Genomic DNA, 14,797 nt, shown 5'->3' with positions numbered 1-14,797 from the left:
AATTAAACATATCATTAGCAAGATATAAAATCATCCAGTTCATGTTCCTGTTGATCAACAATATTAATTAATTTTCCACTGTATGTGAAACTGTATTGGCCATTGTTTTATAAAAAAATCTTCAGTCAGAAAATGGACAAAATGCTTAAATTCAGCTATAGATGCCAGATCATTGTGTATCTAAAACAAAAACAAGTTCCCTAAGTGAAATTTGTGGTACCTTTGGTCAGATTATTAATGGATAAGAAAATAAGTGAGAACTTAGAATTGGGACACTGTAGCCATTTCTATGACCGGATTAATCTCTTTCTCATGGAGCACTCATTTAAATAATTGCTCACACAAATTTTAGACCTCTAAATTTCCTCTACTTTGTGTGTAGAAACTGATTATGATTGTCATGTCCATGAAGTGACACAGAACTAAGAATCATCAACTCAAATCTCAAAATCAGTAGGCATGAATTAATTTGAAATCAGCTTATCTTAAAGTAGCTCCAGTGTTCAAATACACGTGAATTTATAATGTATGATTAGAGAAAGGAGCCACTGGTGATTACTGCAGGGATTCAAATAACTGAAAAGAGAAAAAAAGAATTCCTTTCTGTTTTATTATAGAACTTCTGGGTTACCTCTAGAGGCAGAGCTAATCGAATTAAGCATTCAAGAATGTAACAAAGCTTTTTGAAACCAAATCATGCAAAACATTGCAGTCAGCAGTGGCTCAGTGGTTTCTTAAACAAAACAAGAAATATTTATTTAGATGACCAGATTCCAAAATCATGTGTTGAATTTTAGTTAGAATTTTAAAGAAAATCAGATACCCAGTATTTCTATCTTAGAACTGTTGAAAAAAAATTTTTTTAAATTGATTTCAGAGAAGAAGGGAGAGGGAGAGAGAAATAGAAACATCAATTTGACAAAGATTCATTGATCGGCTGCCTCCTGCACACTCTACTGGGGATCGAGTCTGCAACCCGGGAATGTGCTCTGACTGGGAATCGAATGGTGATCTTCTGGTTCATAGGCTGATACTCAACCACTGAGCCACACCGTTTTGCTCTGTGAAATCTGACCTTTGTGGAGTGTTTTTTAAATGAAATACTGCTGTAGTCTGGGCTTCTGTAACAAAATACCACAGACTGGGTGGCTTATGAATAACAGAAATTTATTTCTTACAGTTCTGGAGACTGGAAGTATAAGACCAGGATGGTGCATGGTGGGGTGAAGGCTCTTTTCCAGGGAATTCTTTTTTTTTTCCTCAACCCACCCTCCACAAATTTCTTGTGTCCTCACTTGGTGGAAGGAGTGAGGGATCTCTCTGGGGCCTCTTGTATGGGAACACTAATCTCTTTCATCAGGGCTCTGCCCTCATGACCTAAAATACCTCCCACAGGCCTCATCTACTAATACCATCACCATACATTTTGGGAGCGACACAAACATTCAAACCATAGCAGCTATACTTCCTGTCTTTCTGAGAGTTGGTAGCTTCTTAAAGTGGAAAAACAGATGCACAGTGATGATGAGCAAGGACAAAATTGTGCCTTCGTTTACTGTTCCCAAACTGTATTGCCAAATATGGACCTTTAGTTAATATGAGGAAGTCACGCTACCAACTGGGTAGAGTAAGTCCTAGCTAGTGATGAAAGAGGCCCTTTGAACAGTACATTTTCCTTTTTTAAAGGGAGGGCTTTATACATTGAAGCTAACTTGGAAGAATCACTTTCTCAGCCAATTATATTTATTTCACCATAGAAATGATCCTATCTAATAAAGATGAAATATGCTAATTGACCCTCATGCCATCGCAAAGATGGCAGTGCCCACAGCCAATAAGGAGGGAATATGCTAATTGACTGCCACATCCTCAAAGATGGCAACACCCAGAGCCACAAGATGGTGACACCCAATTCTCTCAGCCCCACTGGGGCCTTGCCGTGCACCTGCCTCCAGAGTTCCTCAATCCCCTCATCCCCTCAGCCGCCCAGGGCTGGCCTGAGGCCCAGCCAAGCCTCCGATGGCAGCTGCCCAGCCGCCCAGGGCCTCCCAAGGCTCAGGTAACCAGGGCTGGCCAAGGCTTGCCAATGGGGGCGTCGCCTTCTCCTGATTGCCTGGGTTGCCTCCCACCCCTGAGGTCTCCCGAACTGTAAGAGGGGGCAGGCTGGGCTGAGGGACCCCCCTCTACAGTGCATGAATTTTCATGCACTGAGCCTCTAGTTAATGTATAAATAGATAAGGTGAAGTAAAAAAAAAAAAAATAGGGAATTTAAATAGCATGTCCAGGCAAAACTTAAGGTTATTGGCAGGGGTGGGGTTGGAGTGGTACCTTTTATTCAAAGGAAGGAGTTATTCAGGTTGGATGCTTGTATTGTTCAACTCTTGCTTTGTACTGCATTCAATGCACTGAAACATTATTCTTTAAAACTGTGTCTCAGCAAAGATGACAAAAGTTTGTAGTGACAGGTTTCACGACTGTTAAGGACTGAAAGTTGGTGTACCCCCAAATTCGTATGTTGAAGCCTTAACCTCTAATGTGATGGTATTTGCAGATGAACCCTTGGGAGATAATTAGGAATAGGTGAGGTCTTGATGGTGGAACCTTTATGATAGGATTAGTGCCCTTATGAGAAGAGATGCCAGAAGCTTGCTTTCTCATTTTCCCTGTACACACATAAAGATGATATCATGCGCTGACACAGAGACATGGTGGCCACCTACAAGCCAAGAGAAGGGGCCTAAGAATGAAATCTACTTTGCCATCACATTGATCTTGGACTTTGCAGCCTCTAGAACTGTGATAAATAAATTTCTGTTGTTTAAGCCATACAGTCTATGGTACTTTGTTATGGTGTTACAGAAAACCAGAGAAGAACCAAGCAACGCTTAGAGAGATGGAGTTACATTTATTATTATTATTACCCGGGGAGCCCAGAGGAAAATGTCTCTCAAATTCTGGACCCCAACATGGAGGAACTTTCCCTATTTATATGTTTTTACCTTCTTTGTCTCTCAAATATGGGGTTCTGTTCCGGTCCCCTTTGCAAGTTCTTAAAGGGCCCTATGTGCTGGGGCTTTGAGACCTCAACCAAAGGCTTGGCCTGGTGCCAGCACTGATAACTTCGTCTGGAGAAGGTTTAATGGCCTCTCTGAAGTTGGAGTAGTCTTATTTTCCTTATTATTTAAGCATGCAAGCATGTACAGAAGCCAAAATAGCAGGGTTAAAATTTCAAACAGCAGTTTTTATGTAAGATGGATGCTTCAATGGCAGCCTGAGTTGACTAACACCATGATAGTTCTAAACCCTGTGTTTTTTTTTGAATGATGAAGAAAATGATGGTATAAAGGCTTTCACTGATTTTGGTGGGGTCCTCCTTCTGTAATGATACTGCCTTATACAGAAAATAATGATCTGTATAGGGGTTCCAAACAATTAAAAGTAACTTACAATATATTTTGTAGGTCCTGGCCAGATAGCTCAGTTGGTTAGAGCATTGTCCTGATACGCCAAAGTTGCAGGTTTGATCCCTGGTCAGGACACATACAAGAAACAACCAATGAATGCATCAATAAGTGGAACAACAAATCAATATTTCTCACCCCTCCCTCTCTAAAATATCGTCAATTAAAAAAAAATTGAAAATAAATTTTGTTTCATAAGAAACTGCTTGGTGCCAGTGCATTTGAAATATTTCTATTCAAACAGGAGGTACAGGTACTTCCTCTCAGCCTGCATTTTTGATCTAATAAAAGAAAGCAATTAAGTAGTTCTTTAATGGTCATTCTGTTACCAAACTCAAGGTATTCCCCACTTGGGGTGCTCTATTAAAAATGAGGCATGAATGTCCCAAGGTAGTTTATTTACTTGCAGAAAGTAAAGGAGACAGAGATTCATATCCAAAGCTCTGCCTACCTTAAGGGAGGCTTAGCCATTGCTTCTACACACTATTTGGTCAATTACATGTTGATTCCTTCTTTGTAGTTGGCTAATTTCATCTGGTTGAGTTCCTGTCAGATCATCCTGTTTACAGTTGCATCAACAAAATACTATGCTACATTTTAACATTTGGCAAGAAATAATATTTAATAAGAATGGCCCAGACCTTGATACCCTTGTCCTATCTAACAATGTCATAATCATACACTTATAGAAGGGATCATAAAAGTAAGATTGTCCAGCCCTTTCATTTTACTTCCCCAAGAAAATAAGGATGAATGAAAGAATAACTACAGCTTCATTACCAAATGACATCTTAAAAAATGGTGATGCAAGTGGAACTTTAAAAAATAAAGAAAAGTTCCTGGCCAGCGTGGCTCAGTGGTTGAGGAATGACCTATGAACCAGAAGGTCATAGTTTGATTCCTGGTCAGGGCACATGCCAGGGTTATGGGCTCAAGCCTCAGTGGGGGGCATGCAGGAGGCAGCCAATCAATGATTCTCCCTCATCATTGATGTTACTATCTCTCTCCCTCTCCCTCTCCCTTCCTCTCTGAAATCAATAAAAATATATTTTAAAAAATAAAAATAAAGAAAAGAGCCCAGCTGGTGTGGCTCAGTGGTTGAGCATCAGACCTATGAACCAGGAGGTCTTGGATCAGTTCCCGGTCAGGGCACATGCTCTGGTTGTGGGCTCGATCCCCAGTAGGGGTCATGCAAGAGGCAGCCAATGATGATTCTCATCATTGATATTTCTATCTCTCTCCCTTCCTCTCTGAAAGAAAAAAAAAAATATATATATATATATATATATATATATATATATATATATTTAAAAAATAAAATTAAAGAAAAGAAATAGGAAGACAAAAAGTGTGTAGAGAATACTAGGTAAAGGCTTTCTATATATTTTCTTAAAGAGAAATTTCATTCAACTTTGGACCTACCTAGCATTGGAGCTTCAGAAAATACATTTGGCCTCACCTTTTCTTTACTCTTGAGTATACTCAGGTTATAATGATGCATTAGCAAATCTGATAATTGGTAGAGCTGTTTTTTGGGGGGAGTATATTCCTTTTCTTTCTTTCTTTAAAATAAATTTTTAGTAATGTTATAAAGAGAAAGGAAGGAGGAGAAAGAAAGAGAGAGAGAGAGAGAGAGAGAGAGAGAGAGAGAGAGAGAGAGAGAGAGAGATGGATTTGTTGTTCCATTCATTGGTTGATTCTGTATGTGCCCTGACCAGGGATCTAACCCACAACCTTGGCGTATCAGACAATGCTCTAACTAACAGAGCTCCTTTTATTCTTTATAATAGTAAGGAGGTATATTTTGAAAAGCTCTTGAGAACCATTAGGTTATTTCCCCCCTTTACTAAGCAGAAGTCACCTGCCACATATATATCCTTTGGGAACTATTTTGATAATGAGTTATGGAAAATGGAAAGCAAAATCTCATACAATAGAGGATATAACTGCAGTAAATCTATAGTCATACTTGTTCATTAAATGTGTTTTGAGTCTCTTTTTAATACAAGGATGTCTTCGGATCAAGTTTCTGAATAACATCTCAAACTACCATCAATATGTAATTGGGCCTTTAGAATATGCCACCTATGTTTTCACTGTCAAGAAAATGACATTCTGTGAACCCTGTTTAATTTCCCAGTTATCTTAATAGAATGTGTTGAGTAAGCATTAAGGATGATGATGATGATTATCACCACCACCATCATATTCATTAATTGTGTTAAAAGGAAACCTTGGGAGGCATGAGTGACCTGCCAGCAAGGCTCGCCCACTCTGCAGTATGCAGCGGATCAGTTTTGCTCTCAGTAGTAGGCAGCATTATAATCAATAGAAATTGGCCATATGGGGTTTAAAAGACACTGTGATAATTAAATTCACCAGAAAGACCTGGAAAGTTATGGAGCTTATTGTAAGCCACTACCCTGTGTGTAAACCTGCTGCAGATTTTGTTGACTGCAATGTCTAAATCAGAAGATCTAGCAGGCTTTTTTTTTTTTTTTTTGCTCAGCAAAAACTGTTAACTGACTTTTGTGTGTGTCTGGTATAAATAAACATTCACTGAGTGTTTCTCATATTCTACTGAGTAAATATTAAACTGCACTTTCCTATTTTTGTGAATAGTCACCATCAAAAGTTTATTTGCTTTTTTAAACATTTTCACACATGTTCATGGTTCAGTTAAGCATTCTCTACCCTCTAGGAAATTATAACTTAAAATGATATCAAGGCTTTACCACTTTGTGTCTCAACAAATACTTTTGATTGAAGTTCCCAAAAGGCCATCCCTTGGCCTTTACATAAACAAAAGAGGGCAATGGATATTGGGGTTAGCAAAGTACAAAAAGTCCTTTTGAGAAAGTGGGGCTCTGCTTTAAATCCCATAAAGACCTTGCTTGTTGCTATCATTTGGGAACAGCGAGACATCGTTTTAGCGAATTAGTGACCTTTCACACAGATCAGTTAGAAAGACTTGTTTGAGCATCAAAGAAATAACCCAGAATAAATGCCTAAGTATTCTGCAAAAGTTAATGATACTAGGATAACATAAGGGATTTATTGTACGAAGAGATTCCAAATTCCCTCAACTTTAGAAAATAAATTTACTTTGGAATGCCTGGCATGGTGGAGCCTGGGTTTGGTCTTCATACGGAATGCCCTGCGTAATTCTGATGCACGTGGTCCACTTACTGTGCTTTGAATAACACCCCCTAAACCACGTCCTTAAGTTCCACCTTCTTGGTCTGACAGCAAGTGCTGTTCCTTCGCAGAATTCAGAAATTTCAAGAACTAAATGGATTAGATGTACACCCTTCAGATCTTTTAATACATTATTTCACATAGTTCTAGGGAAGCTTTTGAGTGTGATGGATTTCAGTCTTCTAATTAATATCACTTACTTTGTAATACACACGTATAATCCATTCTTTCACAAAATTTCCATCTGAGAGGGTGTTTGTGTGTCTCTTCTCTCCGAAAAGCCTTGACATCAGTTTGCTCAAGTGGCTTAACAATTCCTGACTCATTACACTTCATGGGACTTATTTTCTGATCAGCCACAATTCCACTGTGTTTGCTTTAAAGAGTATTTTGCAAGTTATATACAAAAAATGACTTTTCATGCAAAGAAAAATGTTATAGTTAAATAAGGCAGGATTTGTAGCATGAGAATCAAAGATACTTCAAGAAGTGGTTTATTACATTGTGTATTTTAGTTGCCAGTTATCTATCTATATATATAAAAGCCCAAGTGATCAGCTGACTGGTAGCTATGACACGTATTGACCACCAGAAGGCAGATACTCAACGCAGTAGCTGCTGAGCTACAGTGACTTGGCAGCTGCTGTTTTCCAGTGATGCAGCCGGAACCAGAGAGGAGGGAGCCTGATTCCGAGGTATGTCACCCAAGAACCGCCTTCTCGCAATCCGGGACCCCTCGGGGGATGTCGGAGAGCCGGTTTCAGCCCAATCCCTGCAGGCCAGGCCGAGAGACCCCACCAGTGCACGAATCCATGCACTGGGCATCTAGTATATATATATAAAAGGTTAAGCAACCATCTGACCGTCCAACCATCTGGTAGGTATGGCTCACACTGACCACCAGGGGGAAGACACTCAACGCAGGAGCTGACGAGCTGTGGTGACTTGGCAGCGGTGGTTCTCAGGAGATGCACCCCAGAACCAGAGAGGAGGGAGCTACACAATTCCACCAGGCCATGGGACCCCACCTGCCGGAGGGCCCACTCACTCCACAGATGCCCTTTGAGCTGAAGTGCCACCCCAGGTGCCTGGCCAAGGAGGGTCTGGTGGGAGGTTGGCTCCAAGGTGTGTCCAGTCCATCTCGCCCAGTCCCCCTCTCCCCCCCCCCCCACACTGGCCACCTTCTAATTAATTTCCTTTCAATGTGCATGAATCCATGCACTGGGTCACCAGTAGATTATAGGAGTCTATTATCTTAAACCAGTGATTTCCAAACTTTTTCATCCCATGGCACACATAAACTAATTACTAACATTCTGCAGCACACCAAGAAGTATATATTTTTGCCAATATCACAAAAAAATAGGTATAATTTTGTTTCTTTCACACCAGACAGCTATTGTGTTGGCTGTTGTCATTTTTTTTTTTAAATTTCACAATCTAAGGGAAAAGAGGTCAGTGCCCCTGACTAAATAGTCAGGCATTGCACGTTTTAAAGGTTCTTGTGGTACACCAGTTGCAAATTGCGGTCTTAAACTATTACATACATGGAGTTGAAGTAAAATATGTCAGAAAAAATTTAAAAAGAAATCTCAATTTATCTATTGTATGAAAGAAGGAACATATCACAGCCTACTCACAGGAAGTGACTGTGTTAGGAGGGGAATTTTGGTTTTAAAACCAAAAAGACAGACTTTTTTAAGTGCTGCTGTTATTTACTGTATTGTAAAGAGTTTCTCCTATGAAGACCTTTCTGGTATATTAAATACCTTTTTCAATAAAAATATTCTCTGTGGTTGCTGGCTGATGGTATAATTATACAAAGTTGTCAAGAGATTCTTCTTGATTCCCAGGGTAGAATTCTTGTCTTTAGTGACCAGAGAATCAATTTGCTTCACTGTTCATTATTCATCATTCTTTTGCTTCCTCTGCTTTACAGTCTGGATCCAGGAAAGTCCCCTTGGAGACTCTACTGCACATGCTTAGGCATCCTGATGACGGGAATGTTTTTTTTTTGTGTTGTTTTTTTTTTTGTTTTTCTTACTTGTCAAAGGGTCACCTGACTAGAGCTTAATCGGTTTATGGTTGTTCTAGATAGTCTTCAGAGGCCGAGCCACCTCTCCAATTCCTGGTGGTGGTGGGTTTTGTTTGTTTGTTTATTTTGTGTCTATGGCTGGAGAGGTTTTTCTAAAACAAACATACAACTCACCAAACACAAAAGCAATCAATCAAACCTGCTGGTTTTCCTCAAGAGGCTCTATGTTTAATTTATTCATTAAGAAACTTTGCCTCCTGTTTCTCTTTTCCTCTTTTTTATGTTTATTCCAAAAGCTCAAACAGCCTTGTGCTCTTACAGGCAGGGCTAAGGGCAGAGTTCTGCCTCTGCGAAATGTTTACCCTGGAAAAACACAAGAGACATTTGTTTGATCTGACTCATCCAGACTGTGTCATAAACCATCTTGGGCAAAAAAAGAGAAAATGTCTTAAGTATTTATGCCTGTCCAGACTAAATTTTATGTTCAGAAAACAATTAAGTATGGCCACTGCAATCTCTTAATTGACCAATAAATATTGACCAATCCAGTAATATTTTGGTAGTCATCTTCCCTTCCAGGGCTATGCATAAAGTTTACAAACACAATAGTTTTTTGCTATTTGCCTAACAAATGGTTAGCCTTGACAAGTAGCCATTTTTATGCCTTCCCTAGTTACTTGAAAAAATAATGCTAGGGCCCTGCCAGAACAGTTGCTTGAGTGGTTTCCCATGCACTGAGAGGTCGCCAGTTTGATTCAGGGCAAATGCTGAGGTTTCCAGCTCAATCCCCAGTAGAGGGCGCAAAGGAGGCAACAGATTGATGTTTCTATCTCTCTCCCTCTCCCTTTCTCTCTCTGAAATCAAGAAAAAAAAATATAAAAAAGAAAATATAATCCTAGGAAAAAATCAAATTGTGCATTTACTTGTATCAAAGCTGTTCGTGTTTCTGTATTGGGGGTGTGGGGAGTATGGAGGAAAGAGAAGGCAAGTAATATCTTGACCCTGCTTTGTCTGCTTGATCCTACCTTTGCTCTTTTTTTTTTTAATATATTTTATTGATTTTTTCACAGAGAGGGAGGGAGAGGGACAGAGAGCCAGAAACATCGATCAGCTGCCTCCTGCACAGCCCCCATTGGGGATGTGCCCGCAACCAAGGTACATACCCTTGACCAGAATCGAACCCGGGACCTTTCAGTCCGCAGGCCGACGCTCTATCCACTGAGCCAAACCGGTTTCGGCCTACCTTTGCTCTTAAATCTCTGTCCCTATCTGCCAAAAAATTATGACCCAAGGGATTCTAATTCCCTGTTCTTGCTGCTGGCCAGCAGCCCAGGGTTACCACATCCCCTCCCCTCCCCCACTGGCTATTGTTCCACTTGAGAGAGGGAAAATCTAGTTGGACTTCCCTCATGCCATTTTTTCAACTTCCGAGACTAAACCCAGTGGAAGTATTTTTATTCATTTATTTGTTTAGTCTTCACTCACTGTTTATACAGAATATACTTACTATACGTTCAGCAACATGCTAGGTGTAAAGGAGCAGCAATGGGAGACCAGGGGGAGCTGGATAGTGTTGACAAGAGAAAAGGCAAGAAACATAAACTTAAAGAAACAGAAGCCTTAACTACCTTAAATCTATCTGGGGGAAAATTATATTCTCAAGTCCAATAAATTAAAACAATTCAAAAACAACAGGCAAGAAAGAAAAAACAATGTAAATAGTACATATGAGTGCTGACAGGAATAAGAGAGCCCACAAATATTTAATTTAGTTCACCATGTGAACAGGTATTATGTGTTAGAATGTGTATCCAAAATGCGATGGAAAATAAACAGTAACAATCTGCAGGCTGGAGGCAGACAAAGGCACGATAACTTCATTATGAGGTACAGTGTGCTTAGTGTTTTAAGATCTACAAAGTACCACGGAGGAAAATGAGAAAGGAAAAATTAATTATGAGTGAGAAGGTAAGTGTAGTGTACCCAATTCCAATATGGGGAGGGATTCTCCACATTAACAAACAATGTTCAGACATAACCTGGGTGTCCTAACAATTCAACTCAATCCTGTCATTCTCTCCCCAGTGATAGCAACAGCAGATTCTAAACTGTTAAGGGTTTAGTCCTACAAGATTGCCACTTTCCCTCCTTTCAGATGCCAATCGCAAGCCACGTAGTCAACTGTACTTCTGACGGATCTGCTTTTAAATGGATAGGAAGTTCCAACTGCCCCCACCTTGCTAGAGCAGCTCACAGAACTCAGGAGAACATTTTACTGACTATATTACCAGTTTGTTTTAAAAGAATATAACTCAGGAATAGCCAGATAAAAAAGATTCACAGGATAAGGTCTGGGGAAAGAGCACAGGGCTTCGTGCTCTCTCCAACATGCCACTCCTTGCACCCTCATTGCTCGCCCGCCCGGAATCTCTCCCAACCCCTCCTCTTGGATTTTTCTGGAATCTTCATTACATAGGCAAGGTTGATTAAATCATCAACATCGGAAATTGGTTTAACCTCCAGCCCCTCTCCCTTCCCCAGGAAATTAGGAGATGCAACTGAAAGTTCCAACCCTCTGTTCTTGGTTAGTTCCCCTGGAAACCAGCCCCCGCCCCCATATGTAAGGTATTTTAAAAAGTCACCTTCATTAACATAAACCCAATTGTGCTGGAAAGGTGCTTGATAACAAGATACCCATGTAACCTTATGGCTTTGAAGCAATTTCAGGAACTAAGGACTAGAGACCAAACATTATGATGAAAGATGCTCCCATTGCTCATACTGCAAGGGAAATTCCAAGAATTTGGGAAGCTGCGATCCAGGCACTGTGAACAAAAACCAAATATATAAGAGAAATATATTTTGATCATCTCAATGACCAAATACATATTTCTTTTTTTTGACATTTTTTATTGAGGTATTATATGTGTACATATCTTACAATTGCCCCCTCACCCCACACCCAAACATGCCCTCACACCCCAGAGTTTTGCGTCCATTGTTCATGCTATATGCATGCATACAAGTCCTTCGTTTGATTTCTTATCTCCCCCACCTCTCCCTAACTTTCCCCCTGTAATTTGACAGTCTGTTTGATTGTTTACCACAATTTTTTTGGTGTGATAGTAAATGGGATTGCTTTTTTAGTCTCTCTTTCTGTAAGTTCACTATTGGTGTATAGAAATGCCATAGATTTCTTGGCGTTAATTTTGTATGGAGATAAGAGACCATAATGTTTGGTCTCTAGTCCTTAGTTCCTGAAATTGCTTCAAAGCCATAAGGTTACATGGCTTTGTATTTATCTTTTTGCTTCAAAGCCATAAGGTTACATGGCTCTGTATCTATCTTTTTGTTCATCAGTTTATAATGTTCTTTATTATCCATAAATGAGTGAGATCATGTGGTATTTTTCTTTCATTGACTGGCTTATTTCACTTAACATAATGTTCTCCAATTCCATCCAGGTTGCTGCAAATGATGAGAATTCCTTCTTTTTTATGGCAGCATAGTATTTCATTGTGTAGATGTACCACAGTTTTCTGATCCAGTCATCTGCTGATGGGCACCTAAGCTGTTTCCAAATCTTAGCTATTGTAAATTGTGCTGCTATGAACATAGTGGTGCATATATCCTTTCTGATTGGTGTTTCTAGTTTCTTTGGATATATTCCCAGGAGTGGGATTACTGGGTCAAATGGGAGTTCCATTTTCAGTTTTTTGAGGAAACTCCATACTGTTCTTCACAGTGGCTACACCAATCTGCATTCCCACCAGCAGTGCACGAGGGTTCCTTTTTCTCTGCATCCTCGCCAACACTTGTCGTTTGTTGATTTGTTGATGATAGTCATTCTGACAGGTGTGAGATGGTACCTCATTGTTGTTTTGATTTGAATCTCTTGTATAATAAGTGACTTTGAACATGTTTTCATGTGTCTCTTGGCCTTCCTTCTGTCTTCTTTTGAAAATATTCTGTTTAGGTCTGTTGCCCATTTTTTTATTGGATCATTTATCTTCCTTTTATTAAGTTGCATAAGCTGCCAGTAGATGTTGGAGATTAAACCTTTATCAGTGATACCATTTGCAAATATGTTCTCCCATACAGTGGGCTTTCTTGTTTTGTTGATGGTTTCTTTTGCTGTAAAAAAGCTTTTTATTTTGATGTAGTCCCATTTGTTAATTTTCTCTTTAGCTTCCATTACCCTAGGGGCAGTATCGGTGAAGAAGTTCTTTTGGCATATGTCTCAGATTTTGTTGCCTGTGGATTCCTCTAGTATTTTTATGGTTTCCCGTCTTATATTTAAGTCCTGTATCCATTTTGAGTTTATTTTTGTGTATGGTGTAAGTTGGTGATCTAGTTTCATTTTTTTGCATGTATCTGTCCAGTTTTCCCAACACCATTTATTGAAGAGACTGTCTTGACTCCATTGTATGTTCATACCTCCTTTGTCAAATATTAATTGAGCATAGTGGTTTGGGTCAATATCTGGATTCTCTATTCTGTTCCATTGATCTATATGTCTGTTCTTGTGCCAGTACCAGGCTGTTCTGAGAACAGTGGCTTTGTAATACAGCTTGAAATCTTGTATTGAGATCCCTCCTACTTTATTCTTCTTTCTCAGGATTGCTGTGGCTATTTGGGGTCTTTTTGTATTCCACATGAATTTTTGGAGAGTTCTTTCTAGGTCTGTGAAATATGCTGTTGGTATTTTGATGGGGAGTGCATTGAATCTGTAGATTGCTTTGTGTAGTATGGACGTTTTAATGATGTTGATTCTACCAATCCATGAACATGGTATGTTCTTCCATCTGTTTACGTCTTCCTCTATCTCTTTTTTCAGTGTCCTGTAGTTTTCTGTGTATAGGTCTTTTACCTCCTTAGTTAAGTTTATTCCTAGGTATCTTAATTTTTTTGGTGTGATGGTAAATGGGATTGCTTTTTTAGTCTCTCTTTCTGTAAGTTCACTATTGGTGTATAGAAATGCCATAGATTTCTTGGCGTTAATTTTGTATCCCGCTACATTGCTGGATTCATTTATTAAGTCTATTAGTTTTTTGATGGAATCTTTTGGGGTTTTTATGTACAATATCATGTCATCTGCAAATAAGGACAGCTTCACTTCTTCTTTTCCAATTTGGATGCCTCTTATTTCTTCTTCTTGCCTAATTGCGATAGCTAATACTCCCAGTACTATGTCAAACAGGAGTGGTGAGAGTGGGCATCCCTGTCTTGTTCCTGCTCTTAGGGGAAATGGTTTTAGTTTTTGCCCATTGAGTATGATGTTGGCTGTGGGTTTATCATATATAGCTTTTATTATGTTGAGGTATGATCCTTCTATTCCCACCTTGTTGAGAGTTTTTATCAAGAAAGGGTGTTGGATTTTGTCAAATGCTTTTTCTGCATCTATTGATATGACTATGTGATTTTTATCTCTCAATTTGTTTATGTGATGTATCACGTTTATTGATTTGCGGATATTGTACCATCCTTGCATTCCTGGGATAAATCCTACTTGGTCATGGTGTATGATCTTTCTGATGTATTGCTGGAGCCGATTTGCTAGGATTTTGTTGAGGATTTTGGCATCTATGTTCATGAGGGATATTGGTCTGTAATTCTCTTTCATTGTGTTGTCTTTATCTGGTTTTGGTATTAGGGTGATGCTGGCTTCATAGAAGGAGCCTGGGAGTGTTCCTTCCTCTTGAATTTTTTGGAATAGTCTGAAGAGGATAGGTTTTAATTCTTCCTTGAAAGTTTGGTAAAACTCTCCTGGGAAGCCGTCTGGCCCCGGGCTTTTGTTTGCCGGAAGCTTTTTGATGGCTGCTTCAATTTCTTCCATAGTTACTGGCCTGTTGAGCTGTTTAGATTCTTCCTGATTGAGTTTTGGAAGGTTGTATTTGTCTAGGAATATGTCCATTTCCTCCAGGTTGTCCAGTTTGTTGGAATAGAGTTGTTCGTAGTATTTTGTAACAATCCTTTTTATTTCATCGGGGTCTGTTGTTATTTCACCTCTTTCATTTCTGATTATGTTTATTTGGGTCCTCTCTCTTTGTTTCTTGGTGAGCCTGGCTAGAGGTTCATCAATCTTGTTTATCCTTTCAAAGAA

The sequence above is a fragment of the Eptesicus fuscus genome, chromosome 1, assembly GCF_027574615.1.
Source record: "Eptesicus fuscus isolate TK198812 chromosome 1, DD_ASM_mEF_20220401, whole genome shotgun sequence".
Classification (NCBI taxonomy): Eukaryota; Metazoa; Chordata; class Mammalia; order Chiroptera; family Vespertilionidae; genus Eptesicus; species Eptesicus fuscus.
Note: the sequence above shows the minus strand (reverse complement) of the source record.